This window comes from Salmo salar, chromosome ssa12 (genome assembly GCF_905237065.1).
Source record: "Salmo salar chromosome ssa12, Ssal_v3.1, whole genome shotgun sequence".
In the NCBI taxonomy this organism is placed as follows: domain Eukaryota; kingdom Metazoa; phylum Chordata; class Actinopteri; order Salmoniformes; family Salmonidae; genus Salmo; species Salmo salar.
The window spans coordinates 67,135,948-67,150,877 of NC_059453.1; the positions used below are offsets into that span (position 1 = coordinate 67,135,948).

Here is a 14,930-nt window from a genome sequence, read left to right on the forward strand (position 1 = left end):
CTGTTGGCAGATAGCATAGTACAGCAGTATAGGGACACAAATACACATTGGAAGGCGACACAAACAGGAAACAACACCTATGTTTTTAATTGTCACACATGTACCGTAAATATACACATTCACACTGAGTCCTGACTTGTATTATAGAGAATCTGACTCTCCACACAGAGTGGGTATCTGATATATGACCCTGACCACAGCTGCCCTTGGCTTGCAGGAACGTTCAGTTTACTCAGTGAGCTGAGTGAGGAGCAGTAAACAGTGATATCCCACCACTGTGTGAGTAAGTGTGCAAGAGTGAGTGAATAGGTGGAAAAGTGATTGATTAAGTGAGTTGATGTACAGGACACTGTCAGTCAACAAATGTCCTAATTCTATTGTAAACTTATATTGTGAGGGGGTAAATGGGTCATTCCACGAAATGGGTGTCTTTTGTGTCCCTTTGATATTTTAAGTAGAAATTATGCACCAATATTGAATTTTAATGAAATGAAGTGCCTTTTAATTCATATCACATCGAGAATTCAATAAATCCGATTTCAACCAACTTATTCAAATAAATCCTTGAAGTTTCACCATAATTGTAAAGGTCTAGTTATTTTGTTGTTTTGACAAAGTAATTTCTGAAGATTACAAAACATTATGGACACCTGCTCTTTCCATGACATAGACTGACCAGGTGATTCCAGGTGAAAGCTGTCCCCTTATTGATATCACTTGTTCAATCCACTTCAAATCAGTGTAGATGAAAGGGAGGAGACAGGTTAAAGAAGGATTTTTAAGCCTTGAGACAATTGAGACACGGATTGTGTATGTGTCCCATTCAGAGGGTGACTGGGCAAGACAAAATATTTATGTGCCTTTAAACGGGGTATGGTAGTAGGTGCCAGGCACACCGGTTTGTGTCAAGAACTGCATTGCTTCTGGATTTTTCACGCTCAACAGTTTCCTGTGTGTATCAAGAATGGTCCACCACCCAAAGGACATCCAGCCATCTTGACACAACTGTGGGAAGCATTGGAGTCAACATGGGCCAGCATCCCTGTGGAACACTTTCGACTCCTTGTAGAGTCCATGCCCTGACGAATTGAGCCTGTTCTGAGGGCAAAAGGGGGTTTCAGATCCGACTAGGCGAGAGAAATTGTCTGCCATGTTTTGTGTTTTGGTAAGGGCTCAGAGCGACGTCACACACTCAAGAAGGCTCAACCAATCACTCAAGGGGTTCTATGTCGAGATACATAATTATTGTGCCACAATACCATTCAAGTCATTGGACCGATAAGAATTTTTCGCACATCATGTCCAAATCATCCATAAGTATATACAATTGATTGTGAAGCTTAACAAAGCCACTTATAGATGATTTGAACATGCACAAAGGATCAGTCCCATGACAGCAAACACAAGGATGATGTCAAGCCAGGGCCAACTATATTACAGTTCAAGATTCCATCATAAATTAACGTATCATAGATAGCCTATGTGTTGCTTTGTTAGGAAAAATATATAATAATGTTTGTCCTACCTTATCTCTTTGTGGAAGACCCTTTGTCACAACAGCACTGCTCCAACAGTGAGAGACAGAAAGTTCTAGATAGCTAGGGTAAGAAACTGCACAAACTAAACTGTTAAGTCACAACGAAGACTGCGCTACAGTGCCTCTCCGTGGCAATAAGAAACTGTCACTTACTATGTCACTTTTCAACAGGAGTGGAAAACACACACGTGCAGTTACACAAACACACACTGGCATATATGCAGAGGAGTTAAAAGTGGGAGTCACTCCCTGATTCTCCAATCACGTTTCTATCCTTCCTTTCTTACTGAAATAGGAGAGAGGGGCACATCCTTGTAGCAGGTCAAAGTCCATGGGGTGATAAACATGCTGTTATACTGTACGGTACACTACAGTATGGAGACCAGAGGGCCAGGGCGAGGAGAAAGGGACACCAACAGCTGTACTGATAACCAAGGGTTTGCTTAGTGATGGTTAGTTAGGCTAACACCAATCATTCTCACCTACCATAAACTGGTCATCACTATAAGCCTAACAAAAATGAGGTGTTGGGACGTTATGTAACAACAACAGATTTGAATATTTAAAACCATAGTATTATGAGAATTAGGCTAGCGTGTTTTTAATGTGAACATTAAAACAATGGAACCAAAGAGATGACAAAAGCAAAAACCATCCAAATAAAAATCCTAATTCGATCCCACAGCTGCTTTTAAAAAGCTGGAAGTGTATGACAACAGGGGGAGAGTAATGATATGCTGGAGTGTTTTCCCCCCAGCCCCCTGGGGAAATACTGTAGGACCTTATATACAGCGCATTCGGAAAGTATTCAGACCCATTCCATTTTTCTACATTTTGTTACGTTACAGCCTTATTCCTCATCAATCTGCACACAATACCCCATAATGACAAAGTGAAAATAGGTTTTTAGAAATCTTTGCAAATGTATTACCTTACTTACATAACTATTCAGACCCTTTGTTATGAGACTCAAAATTGAGCTCAGGTACATCCTGTTTCCATTGATCATCCTTGAGAAGTTTCTACAACTTGATCGAAGTCCACCTGTGGTAAATTCAATTGATTGTACATGATTTGTAAAGGCACACACCTGTCTATATAAGGTCCCACAGTTGACAGTGCATGTCAGAGCAAAAACCAAGCCATGAGGTCGAAGGAATTATCCGTTGAACTCCGAGACAGGATTGTGTCAAGGCACAGATCTGGGGAAGGGTACCAAAACATTTCTGCAGCATTGAAGGTCCCCAAGAACACAGTGGCCTCCATCATTCTTAAATGGAAAAAGTTTGGAACCACCAAGACTCTTCCTAAAGCTGCCCACCTGGCCAACTGAGCAATTGGGGGAGAAGGGTCTTGGTCAGAGAGGTGACCAAGAACCCAATGGTCACTCTGACAGAGCTCCAGAGTTTCTCTGTGGAGATGGGAGAACGTTCCAGAATAACAACAAACTCTGCAGCACTCCACCAATCTAGCCACTCCTCAATAAAAAGGTACATGACAGCCCGCTTGGAGTTTGCCAAAAGGCACCTAAATTACTCTGACCATGAGAAACAAGATGATCTGGTCTGATGAAACCAAGATGTAACTTTTTGGCCTGAATGCCAAGTGTCATGTCTGGAGGAAACCTGGCACCATCCCTACGGTGAAGCATGGTGTTGGCAGCATCATGCTGTGGGGATGTTTTTCAGTGGCAGGGACTGGGAGACTACTCAGGATAGTGCAGCTATATCCTTAATGAAAACCTGCTCCAGAGCACTCTGGGGCGAAGGTTCACCTTCCAACAAGACAATGCAGGAGTGGCTTAGGGACAAGTCTGTGAATGTCCCTGAGTGGCCAAGCCAGAGCCCGGACTTGAACCTGATCGAACATCTCTTGAGAGACCCGAAAATAGCTGTGCAGCGACGCTCCCCATCCAACCTGACAGAGATTGAGAGGATCTGCAGAGAAGAATGAGAGAAAACCACAAATACAAGTGTGCCAAGCTTGTAGTGTCATACCCAAGAAGACTCAAGGAGATAAACGCTGCCAAAGGTGCTTCAACAAAATACTGAGTGTAGGGTCTGAATACTTATGTAAATGTGATATTATTTTTATTTTTAATACATTTGCAATAATTTCTAAAAACCTGTATTTGCATTGTCATTATGGGGTACTGTGTGTAGATTGCTAAGGGAAAAAAGCAATTTAATCAATTTTAGAATAAGGCTATAACGTAACAATTTGTGGAAAAAGTCAAAGGTTCTGAATACTTTCCGAATGCACTGTAAATCACTTCATACAGTATATTTATTGGTTGAATGCAGAAATCTGCTGGCGTCATGTGCTGCAGTGGTCTGATGAGGCCCCAGTGGAAGGCAGCTGCATTCAGGCAGTATGTAGGCTAGGGATTCATGAGACATAGAAAAACTAAATGCAAACAGCAGAAGGGCTTTACCATCAGAACAAATCTTATCCAATAATATAGGCCTAGCTACAAAAAAAAACATGAGTACACCTGTGAATATTTGTATCAAACAAAAAAGCACTTAAATAATGACATCTTTCAAAGCATAATAGGGGGGCCAGAGTGTGGCCTATAAAGTAACATTCTGTGTGTTTTCCACAACAATCAATTGGCACCTAAAACTGCAACTGCGTGAGTGCATCCTTTATTGTAGTAATTTGGCAGTTAAGATCTCCCTAACTAGATGCTGTGTGCCTTCCTTCACCATGACAGTTATTTGGTGTGTGAAGCTCTAAAATGGGTGGATGTGCCTCCTATGGCAGAGGGTGTTTCCACTGTGCAAAGGGCTCAGCCAAGCGGCTAATCGAGGGGACTTAAATGACTGCAATGGACGAGAGAGCTCTAAGTTATTTATTACTGCAGCAGAGACAGGCTATCTCAAAACAGTGCGCACACACACACACACCACAGCCTGAGTTTCCTTGTGAGTTACCGCCTCTGATCCACTGGCCTGGCTGCATCTCTCCAGCCATCCAACATTCATGCTGGCTAATAGGATGGTACATTCAGAGGCTGGGGAAAAGAGATGCTCTGGTGACAACAGCACACATACAGCAGTATCAGTTGTTAGTTGTTTAACTGGCCAGGGTTCTTGGCACAGAGTTTCTGTGTAGGCTACTGTAAGTGCTGGCTTAGTGCTGACTTCACTCTTTATGTTGTGCGTAGATAACCAGGCTTCACTGCTTTAAAATGCCTACCAAGTACTGATCAATTTGAAACTTAACATATGAAATTTCACTCAATAAAAATTAAGTTGGTGTCATGTACTGTAGACTTAGGCGGTATACAATATACTGTATTGCGGGGTATTTTGAAATACCGACGGTATGATTTTCAATACTGTCAACAACAAAAAATAAAACTATACATTTTTATTTTGGGGCACCCTAAAGCTAACTTTTCTTAGATTAGTTAACTATATATGATGTGCCAAATAAATTTTCTCCAGCTCAGGGCTCCAGCAATGCATTTGGCTTGATTACTTGCTAACTAAGTGGATAGCTTTTAAGATTAAGCTTCTTAGTTACAGCAGAGACAATCAATCCCCTCCTGGATCAAGAACCCTTCTACCTGAATTAGTTATGTGCGTCAATTATTGTACTTTTTTTAATCCTTTTTTTTTACTATTTGGAAAAAAATAGCACCCCTTGTGTACACTGCATACTCCGGTATAGTACAGGAACAGTATTTATTTAGTTTTATTTAACTAGGCAAGTCAGTTAAGAACAAATTCTTATTTACAATGAGGGCCTACCCCGGTCGACACTGGGCCAATTGTGTGCCGCCCTATGGGACTCCAATCCCAGCCAGATGTGATACAGCCTGGATTCGAACCAGGGACTATAGTGACACCTCTTGCACTGAGATGCAGTGCCTCAGACCGCTGCACCACTCAGGAGCCCATGAAGCAGTGTGTCTGCTGCAGTCATTTAAGATGTGGCGCTGCGCTATGGCAAAATCATTGCCACCACGCACCCACAATATGGAACATGAACAAATATTTAACCTGTTAGGGCTAGGGGGCAGTATTGACACGGCTGGATAAAAAACGTACCCGATTTAATCTGGTTACTACTCCTGCCCAGTAACTAGAATATGCATATAATTACACCCTAAAGTTTCTAAAACTGTTTGAATGGTGTCTGTGAGTATAACATAACTCATATGGCAGGCCAAAACCTGAGAAGATTCCATGCAGGAAGTGGCCTGTCTGACAAGTTGTGTTTCATCTGGGCTCTTTTTATTGAAGATTTAGGATCTTTGCAATAACGTGACACTTCCTACGGCTCCCATAGGCTCTCAGAGCCCGGGAAAAAGCTGAAGGATATCGAGGCAGGCTCTGGCTGAAACACATTATCGCGTTTGGCAAGTGGCCGCTCAGAGTACTGTGGGCTTAGGCGCGTGCCCGAGTCGACCGAATGCTTTATTTTCTTTCCTCTGTTTACCTAAATGCAGATTCCCGGTCGGAATATTATCGCTTTTTTACGAGAAAAATTGCATAAAAATGGATTTTAAACAGCGGTTGACATGCTTCGAAGTACGGTAATGGAATATTTAGATTTTTTTGTCACGAATTGCGCCATGCTCGTCACCCTTATTTACCCTTTCGGATAGTGTCTTGAACGCATCGAACAAAACGCCGCTGTTTGGATATAACTATGGATTATTTTGAACCAAACCAACATTTGTTATTGAAGTAAAAGTCCTGGGAGTGCATTCTGACGAAGACAGCAAAGGTAATAACATTTTTCTTATAGTAAATGTGACTTTTCTGAGTGCTAAACTTGCTGGGTGTCTAAATAGCTAGCCCTGTGATGCCGGGCTATCTACTGAGAATATTGCAAAATGTGCTTTCACCGAAAAGCTATTTTAAAATCGGACATATCGAGTGCATAGAGGAGTTCTGTATCTATAATTCTTAAAATAATTGTTATGCTTTTTGTGAACGTTTATCGTGAGTAATTTAGTAAATTCACCGGCAGTGTTCGGTGGGAATGCTAGTCACATGCTAATGTAAAAAGCTGGTTTTTGATATAAATATGAACTTGATTGAACAAAACATGCATGTATTGTATAACATAATGTCCTAGGGTTGTCATCTGATGAAGATCATCAAAGGTTAGTGCTGCATTTAGCTGTGGTTTGGGTTTATGTGACATTATATGCTAGCTTGAAAAATGGGTGTCTGATTAATCCTGGCTGGTACTCTGCTGACATAATCTAATGTTTTGCTTTCGTTGTAAAGCCTTTTTGAAATCGGACAGTGTGGTTAGATTAACGAGAGTATTGTCTTTAAAATGGTGTAAAATAGTCATATGTTTGAAAAATTGAAGTTTTTCAATTTCTAAGGTTTTTGAATAACGCGCCACGGGATTACACTGGCTGTTACGTAGGTGGGACGATTTGGTGCCACCTATCCTAGAGAGGTTAAACCGAGGCACATTTTTAAGATGCTACAACAGTCCACATTTACTATTCCTCTGCAAACAAAAGTAATGACTAGAAAAATCAGAGAACCCCATAGTAGAATACTTTATCTAAAATATTCCTCTCGAAGCGCACTCAAGTTACGAGTGCCATAGGGAGGGAAACATGCATTCTGACAAGCAGTTAATGCACAGCAATTATTGCATTCATGGGGACAACAGCAGTTATAATGGTCTTTGTTAAAAAGAGGGGATACCAGCTTTCCATGATTTATTTCTCAACTCCTAAATATGTGTAAACTGCACCATTTTTAAACCCTGAGTTTTTAGCAGCGGCATGGTTAATAAGCACTTTATCGCTTTGCAATTCGCTGTGAGTGCATAGCGGAGAGTGGAGCTAAATCTAACACATCAATTGTAGGGTAACTTATGTTAAAACACGACCATACTTCAGAATCTTTTTGGGGTAGTGACTTATAGTTTTTGGATATTTTTAGTTGAGCAAGAGTAGTGGCAACCAAAGTGTGGGGGGGGAAAATGGTGACATGAATTGGTTACTGTGAGAAGTACAAGCAGGGGGCGTGTTACCCGGGTGGCGGTGTATGCAAAGTTAACCTAACAGGTAGGCCAACATTATATTCACTGTGTTTATGCAATTTTTGGGGGACATAAAATGTACCAATAGGATGCTCACTAGTTAAAAGATAACGTTTGGGATCTAGATAATGATTAGCTCAATAGGCTACATGCAGAGAGGCAACCCTATGCTTCAGTGTATTTATTTATAGCGACTATGCTGCATCAGTTGGGCTACAGATGATAATGCTTATTGATAATAGTGTACCTGATGACATGCATGGTCCAATATGTTAAAATACATTTTACAAATAATTTGACCAAAATGTTATTGGGCTCATTTCTGGAGGTGAAAATTATATTTTAGATGGCGCCAGCTTAATTTTATTAGAGGTTCAAGCAGCAAAGCTGGGTGAAAACTTATTGTATTTTATAAATGTTTTATTTCACCTTCATTTAACCTCTCTTAGGCAGGTGGGACGCCAGCGTCCGATTTCAAAAAGGCTTTACGGCGAAAGCATAAAGTTAGATTATGTTAGGACAGGTACAACACAAGAAAAACCACACAGCCATTTTTCAAGCAGGAGAGGGGTCACCAATACCAGAAATTTAGCTAAAATTAAGCACTAACCTTTGACGATCTTCATGAGATGACACTCCTAGGACTCAATGTTAGACAATACATGTATGTTTTGTTCGATAAAGTTCATATTTATATCCAAAAACAGCATTTTACATTGGTGTGTGATGTTCAGAAAATATTTTGCCTCCAATACTGCTGGTGGATGAGCACAACAATTTACAAAAATACTCATCATAAACGTTGATAAAATATTAAACTGTTATTCAAAGAATTATAGATAACCATCTCCTTTATGCAACCGCTGTGACAGATTTCAAAAAAGCTTCACGGGGAAAGCACACTTTGCAATAATCTGAGTACAGCGCTCAGAAACATACACCAGGCAATACAGATACCCGCCATTTTGGAGTCATCTAAAATCATAAATAGCATTATAAATATTCACTTACCTTTGATGATCTTCATCAGAATGCACTTCCAGGTATCCCAGGTCCACAATAAATGTTGTTTTGTTCGATAAAGTCCATAATTTATGTCCAAATACCTCCTTGTTGTTTGCGCGTTCAGTAAGCTACTCCAAATGTAGGAAGCGCGCCCAAGATTTCACGACAAAAAGTAAAAAATAAGTTCTATTTACGTTCGTTGAAACATGTCAAACGTTGTATAGCATCAATCTTTAGGGCCTTTTTAACATAAAACTTCAATAATTTTCCAACCGGACGATTCCAATGTCTTGAAAAATGTTTTGGAACACAGATACCACATCATGTGAATGCGCGCCACAAAACTCATGTCATTTTCTGAGTCACCAACTTCCCGGCCTTCTTGTTCGCTCTCTGTTCACTGCAAAAGCCTGAAACTAGGTTCTAAAGACTGTTGACATCTAGTGGAAGCCTTAGGAAGTGCAAAATCAACCCTAAGTCACTGTGCGTTAGATAGGCAATGACTTGAAAAGACTACAAGAACCAGATTTCCCACTTCCTGGTTGGATTTTTCTCAGGTTTTTGCCTGCCAAATGAGTTCTGTTATACTCACAGACATCATTCAAACAGTTTTAGAAACTTCAGAGTGTTTTCTATCCAAATCTACTAATAATATGCATATTCTAGTTCCTGGGCCCGAGTAGTAGGCCGTTTAATTTGGGTACGTTTTTCATCCGGCCGTGAAAATACTGCCCCTACCCAAGAGAGGTTAACCATGTAGGCCAGTTGAGAACAAGTTCTCATTTACAACTGCGACCTGGCCAAGATAAAGCAAAGCAGTGCGACACGCACACAACAACAGAGTTACACATGGAATAAACAAATGTACAGTCAATAACACAATAGAAAAAATCTATATACAGTGTGTGCAAATGAGGTAAGATTAGGGAGGTAAGGCAATAAATAGGCCGTAGTGGCAAAGTAATTACAATTTAGCGATTAAACACTGGAGTGATAGATGTGCAGAAGAGGAATGTGCAAGTAGAGATACTGGGGTGCAAAGGAGCAAATAAAAATAAGAATAAAAATAACAATATGGGGATGAGGTAGTTGGATGGGCTATTTAAAGATGGGTGAAGTAAAGGTGCAGTGATCTGTCAGCTGCTCTGACAGCTGATGCTTAAAGTTACTGAGGGAGATATGAGTCTCCAGCTTCAGTGATTTTTGCAATTCGTTCCAGTCATTGGCAGCAGAGAACTGGAAGGAAAGGCGGCCAAAGCAGGAGTTGGCTTTGGGGATGACCTGTGAAATATACGTGCTGGAGCACGTGCTACGGGTGGGTGTTGCTATGGTGATCAGTGAGCTGAGATAAGGTTGGGCTTTACCTAGCAGGCTTATAGATCACCTGGAGCCAGTGGGTTTGGCAACGAATATGAAGCGAGGGCCAGCCCAACGAGAGCATACAGGTCGCAGTGGTGGGTAGTATATGGGGCTTTGGTGACAAAACGGATGGCACTGTGATAGACTGCATCCAATTTGCTGACTAGAGTGTTGGAGGCTATTTTATAAATGACATCGCCGAAGTCAAGGATCGGTAGGATAGTCAGTTTTACGAGGGTATGTTTGGCAGCATGAGTGAAGGATGCTTTGTTGCGAAATAGGAAGCCGATTCTAGATTTCATTTTGGATTGGAGATGCTTAATTTGTGTCTGGAAGGAGAGTTTACAGTCTAACCAGACACCTAAGTATTTGTAATTGTCCACATATTCTAAGTCAGAACCGTCCAGAGTAGCGATGCTGGACAGGCGGGCAGGTGCGGGCAGCGATCGGTTGAAGAGCATGCATTTAGTTTTACTTGCATTTAAGCGCAGTTGGAGGCCATGGAAGGAGAGTTATATGGCATTGAAGCTCGTCTGGAGGTTAGTTAACACATTGTCCAAAGAAAGGCCAGATGTATACAGAATGGTGTTGTCTGCGTAGAGGTGGATCAGAGAATCACCAGCAGCAAGAGCTACATCATTGATGTATACAGAGAAGAGAGTCGGCCCGAGAATTGAACCCTGTGGCACCCCCATAGAGACTGCCAGAGGTCCCGACAACAGGCCCTCCGATTTGACACACTGAACTCTGAGAAGTAATTGGTGAACCAGGCAAGGCAGTCATTTGAGAAACCAAGGCTGTTGAGTCTGCCGATAAGAATGTGGTGATTGACAGAGTCAAAAGCCTTGGCCAGGTCGATGAATACGGCAAATTGGATGCAGTCTATCACAGTGCCATCCGTTTTGTCACCAAAACCCCATATATTACTCACCACTGCGACCTGTATGCTCTCATTGGCTGGCCCTCGCTTCATATTCGTCGCCAAACCCACTGGCTCCAGGTCATCTATAAGTCTTTGCTAAGTAATGACCCATGACCATATTGTCTTTTATCAATGGAGGTTATGATATCGTTTAGGACCTTGAGCATGGCTGAGGTGCACCCATGACCAGCTTGGAAACCAGATTGCATAGTGGAGAAGGTACGGTGGGATTCTAAATGGTCGGTGATCTGTTTGTTAACTTGGCTTTCGAAGACCTTAGAAAGGCAGGGTAGGATAGATATAGGTCTGTAGCAGTTTGGGTCTAGAGTGTCTCGCCCTTTGAAGAGGGGGATGACCGCGGCAGCTTTCCAATCTTTGGGGATCTCAGACGATTCGAAAGAGAGGTTGAACAGGCTAGTAATAGGGGTTGCAACAATTATGGCGGATAATTTTAGAAAGAGAGGGTCCAGATTGTCTAGCCCAGCTGATTTGTAGGGGTCCAGATTTTGCAACTCTTTCGGAACATCAGCTATCTGGATTTGGGTGAAGGAGAAATGGGGGAGGTTTGGGCCTTTGCTTTCCTAACTGCCTGTGTATATTGGTTCCTAACTTCGTATTTGTTAGCGTTGGTTATTATTATTCCGGTTCCGCCAATTATTATTTTTTTATATGCAAATTCCAATGAGATGGTAAGGCCTAGGAGGGTGCAAGGGCCAAGGACCACACCAAAGACAGTACACTATGATGATAGGGAGAAACCACTTCTCCAATAGAAATCTCCGATCACACTCGTAAGCGATAACTAGATAAGCTCATGGTCATCAGGTCTAACGAACGTCTTGCTCCGAACTGCTGATGTGTAGGCCATCAAAAGCACTCATTCGATATAACGTTGTTTTTGACGAAAATGTGTCAGTTTGTCACTTTCACAAAGTTGGAGTAATAACATGTTCAACTACTTAATAACCTGTTGGGGCTACAGGTTAGCAATGAACCCCGAGTCGGGATTGCTAACAAGGCTGGAAATTCAAAACATCAAAAATCTAATAATTTCAATTTCTCAAACAATCAACTATTTTACACAATTTAAAAGATAAACATCTCCTTAATCTAACCACATTGTTCGATTTTCAAAGAGGCTTTACGGCAAAAGCATAAAGTTAGATTATGTTAGGACAGTACATAGCCACAAAAGTACAAACATCCATTTTCAATTCAAGGTCAGGCATCACCAAAAGCAGAAACCAGCTAGAATTATGCACTAACCTTTGTCAATCTCCATCAGATGACACTCCTAGGACATTATGTTATACAATACATGCATTTTTTGTTCCATCAAGTTCATATTTATATCCAAAAACAGCATTTTACAGTAGCGTGAAATTCAGATTTTTTTCTTCTCTGAAATGCTTCCGGTGAACATAACAAAATTACTATTCGAAAACATTGGTAAATTATAATATTGTCATTCAAAGAATAATATATTATCATCTCGTAATTGCTACCGAATGGCCAGATCTCAAAATAACTTTACTGGGAAATCACATTTTGCAATAAACGGGGTGCTATGCTAAGAACAATAAGCTATGCTATACAGTTAGCATCATCTAATATCGATAATAACATTGTAAATATCCCCTTACCTTTGATTATCTCCATCAGAAGGCACTGCCAGGAATCCCAGGTCTGGAACAAATGTGGTTTCTTTTGACAAAGTTCATAATTTATGTCCAAATAACACCAAGTAGTTAGCGTTCATTATGCTCCCACAAAACGTGGTGGGGGGTTGTAAAATCACGCCGAAAAGCTAAAAAAACCTAGTAAATAATCTATTTACGTTCGTTCAAACATGTCAAACGTTGTTTAGCATTAATCTTTTGGTCCATTTTTAACGTTAAACATCAGTAATATTTTCACACAACCTATCCTATGTCTAGATAAACAATAATGACAAACTCACGCTTCTCAGATTTATGCGCAGGCGCAAAAAAATGAAGTGACGACATGTCAACTTCCTTGCATTCTAATTTGCTCTCGGTTTATCATAGACGCTTCAAACAACTTTATAAAGATCGTTGACATCTAGTGGAAGCCGTAGGTGTTGCGAAATGAATCCTTTCTCACTATGGTATCTATAAAACAATGACACTAAATAGTACAGTCACAAAATACAATTTTTTTTTAAATCTATTTTTCACAGGTTTTTGCCTGCAATATGAGTTTTGTTATACTTACAGACACCATTCAAACTGTTTTAGAAAATTCAGAGTGTTTTCTATCCGAATGTGTTAATAATATGCATATCCTAGCTTCTGAGTTGGTGTAGGAGGCAGTTAAAAATGGGCACATCTTTTTTTCAAAATGTCTCAATACTGCCCCCGAGCCCCAACAGGTTTTAAGACATTGGTTTGAATCTAGGTTGTGCCTTCAGATTCTGAGAAAATGAACAACTAAGGAAGAATTTTCACTTCTCTCATTGACTTCTCAAACCCCAAACTGGTCTGCTTGGTCTGTTTCGCAAGCGTTCCTGGAAGTCTTGCGATGTTGCGCCTCTCGGTTTAGAAACTCTATGGCCACACGCTCTCATGCAATGCCATGCCAATTGGCCATATGGTGGCGCAATAACAAGCGATTGAAAATGCAAACTTTGAAAGCTCACATCTCACTACTGGTTATATTTTCATATCTTGCTATTGTTTGTTCTACCTTTGCCATTATTACCTTAGGCCTATCATGTTTTTAGGTGACTCCCAAACAACTTAAAACATTTTGAGAACTCCATTAAATGAATTCATTATTTGATCAGGAAGTAGTGCGGTGGGAGAAAGCCAGCATGCATAAAACCTGAAGTCGTATTCATATAAAATGGAGAGAAAATACAAAATTTGGCTTTTAAAATAATTAGACACCGGAGTGTGCGGTCTAAAAAAAATCTGAATGGGCTTCGGCTACATGGCCCAGATTCTTTTGACATTGAGAGGGGAAAAAAATTGAACATATTTTCTCACTGGGTATTTTGCGCTTCTTTGGTGAAAGTCTTAGCTCTGTCTACATTGTCACACATTCTGTAAATTGTTTATAACATATGTATTGAAATAGGTTATGCAGGCTATAGCAAAGGAATAGGTCACTTGGCATGGCCCTGCTGTGTAATGCCCAGTCAGCTCTTTACTGCACTGTGCCAGGCTCGTTGAAATAGGCTATACATCGTCTGCCACATCACAATGTCGTCACCATCAACGATGGCTGCCAATCATCTTCGATATCCAATACTATCATAATATCACCCAACCCTACTTGGTACACATGTTCCAAACACTGTCAAGATTGGTCCAAAATACATTAAAAGCATATTGCATGATCTGTTCGATGTGTTCTGATATTTGGCAAGCATGGTAAGTAGTACAGAAGTAGCTCATCCTAGGGCAATGTGTGGAATGTGTCCTGATGGTGGCGCTATGGGGCCAAAGCTTGAACCTCAGCATGGCTGCTTGCAGCTATATTTTTCATTCATTTTGGAGTAGAATGTCTGAGCTTCTCAGTTCTTCTACATAAAAATGCCCCTGTGTGTGTGACATAGCATTGCTTGGCCAAACAGCCAAAGGGGCCAGTGTCATGGTGAAGGCAGTGATGAGATGTAGGAGATAAATGGGCCCTATTGCTGTGCCCTATCTAAGCCCACTGGGGAAGATATGGAGGGGCTGGAGGTTGTGCTGTCCCATTTCCAGCTAGGCTGTCCTCTAATAAACCCTACTGGCCACACAGAGAGAGGTGGAGTGAGTGATTCAATTTGACATGAGTTTTGACCGATGTAAAACTTGACTATTGCTTACTTATCTGTGCTCCTTACTTACAAGGTCATAACAAACGTTCTCAGCTGATACTATCTTTCACAGTTCCAAAGGCCAAAACTGAAATGGGGAAAATACACTATATGACCAAAAGCATGTGGACACATGCTTGTCAAATATCTCAAATCTATTGTTTTTGTTTTGTTGAAGAAGCAGAGGTGAGGAGCTTCATGGTAAAAAATTTTTTGCAGTACCACAGGATCTTGGTGGCACCTTAATTAGGCTGGTA

General features: G+C 40.9%; 1 protein-coding gene across 6 annotated transcripts in view; it reads right to left on the reverse strand.

Moving 5' to 3' along the window:
* Window positions 1-14,930, reverse strand: part of LOC106565671 (AMP deaminase 2) — a 78,254-nt gene that overhangs the window by 49,475 nt on the left and 13,849 nt on the right. The window contains exon 1 of one of the 6 annotated variants that reach the window (XM_045691668.1): window positions 1,526-1,545. The exons of the other annotated variants lie outside the window; for them this stretch is intronic. The gene's annotated coding sequence lies outside the window, so the exon portion shown is untranslated. Of the gene's footprint in view, window positions 1-1,525; window positions 1,546-14,930 lie in introns of those variants that run through there. 6 annotated transcript variants of the gene reach the window in all.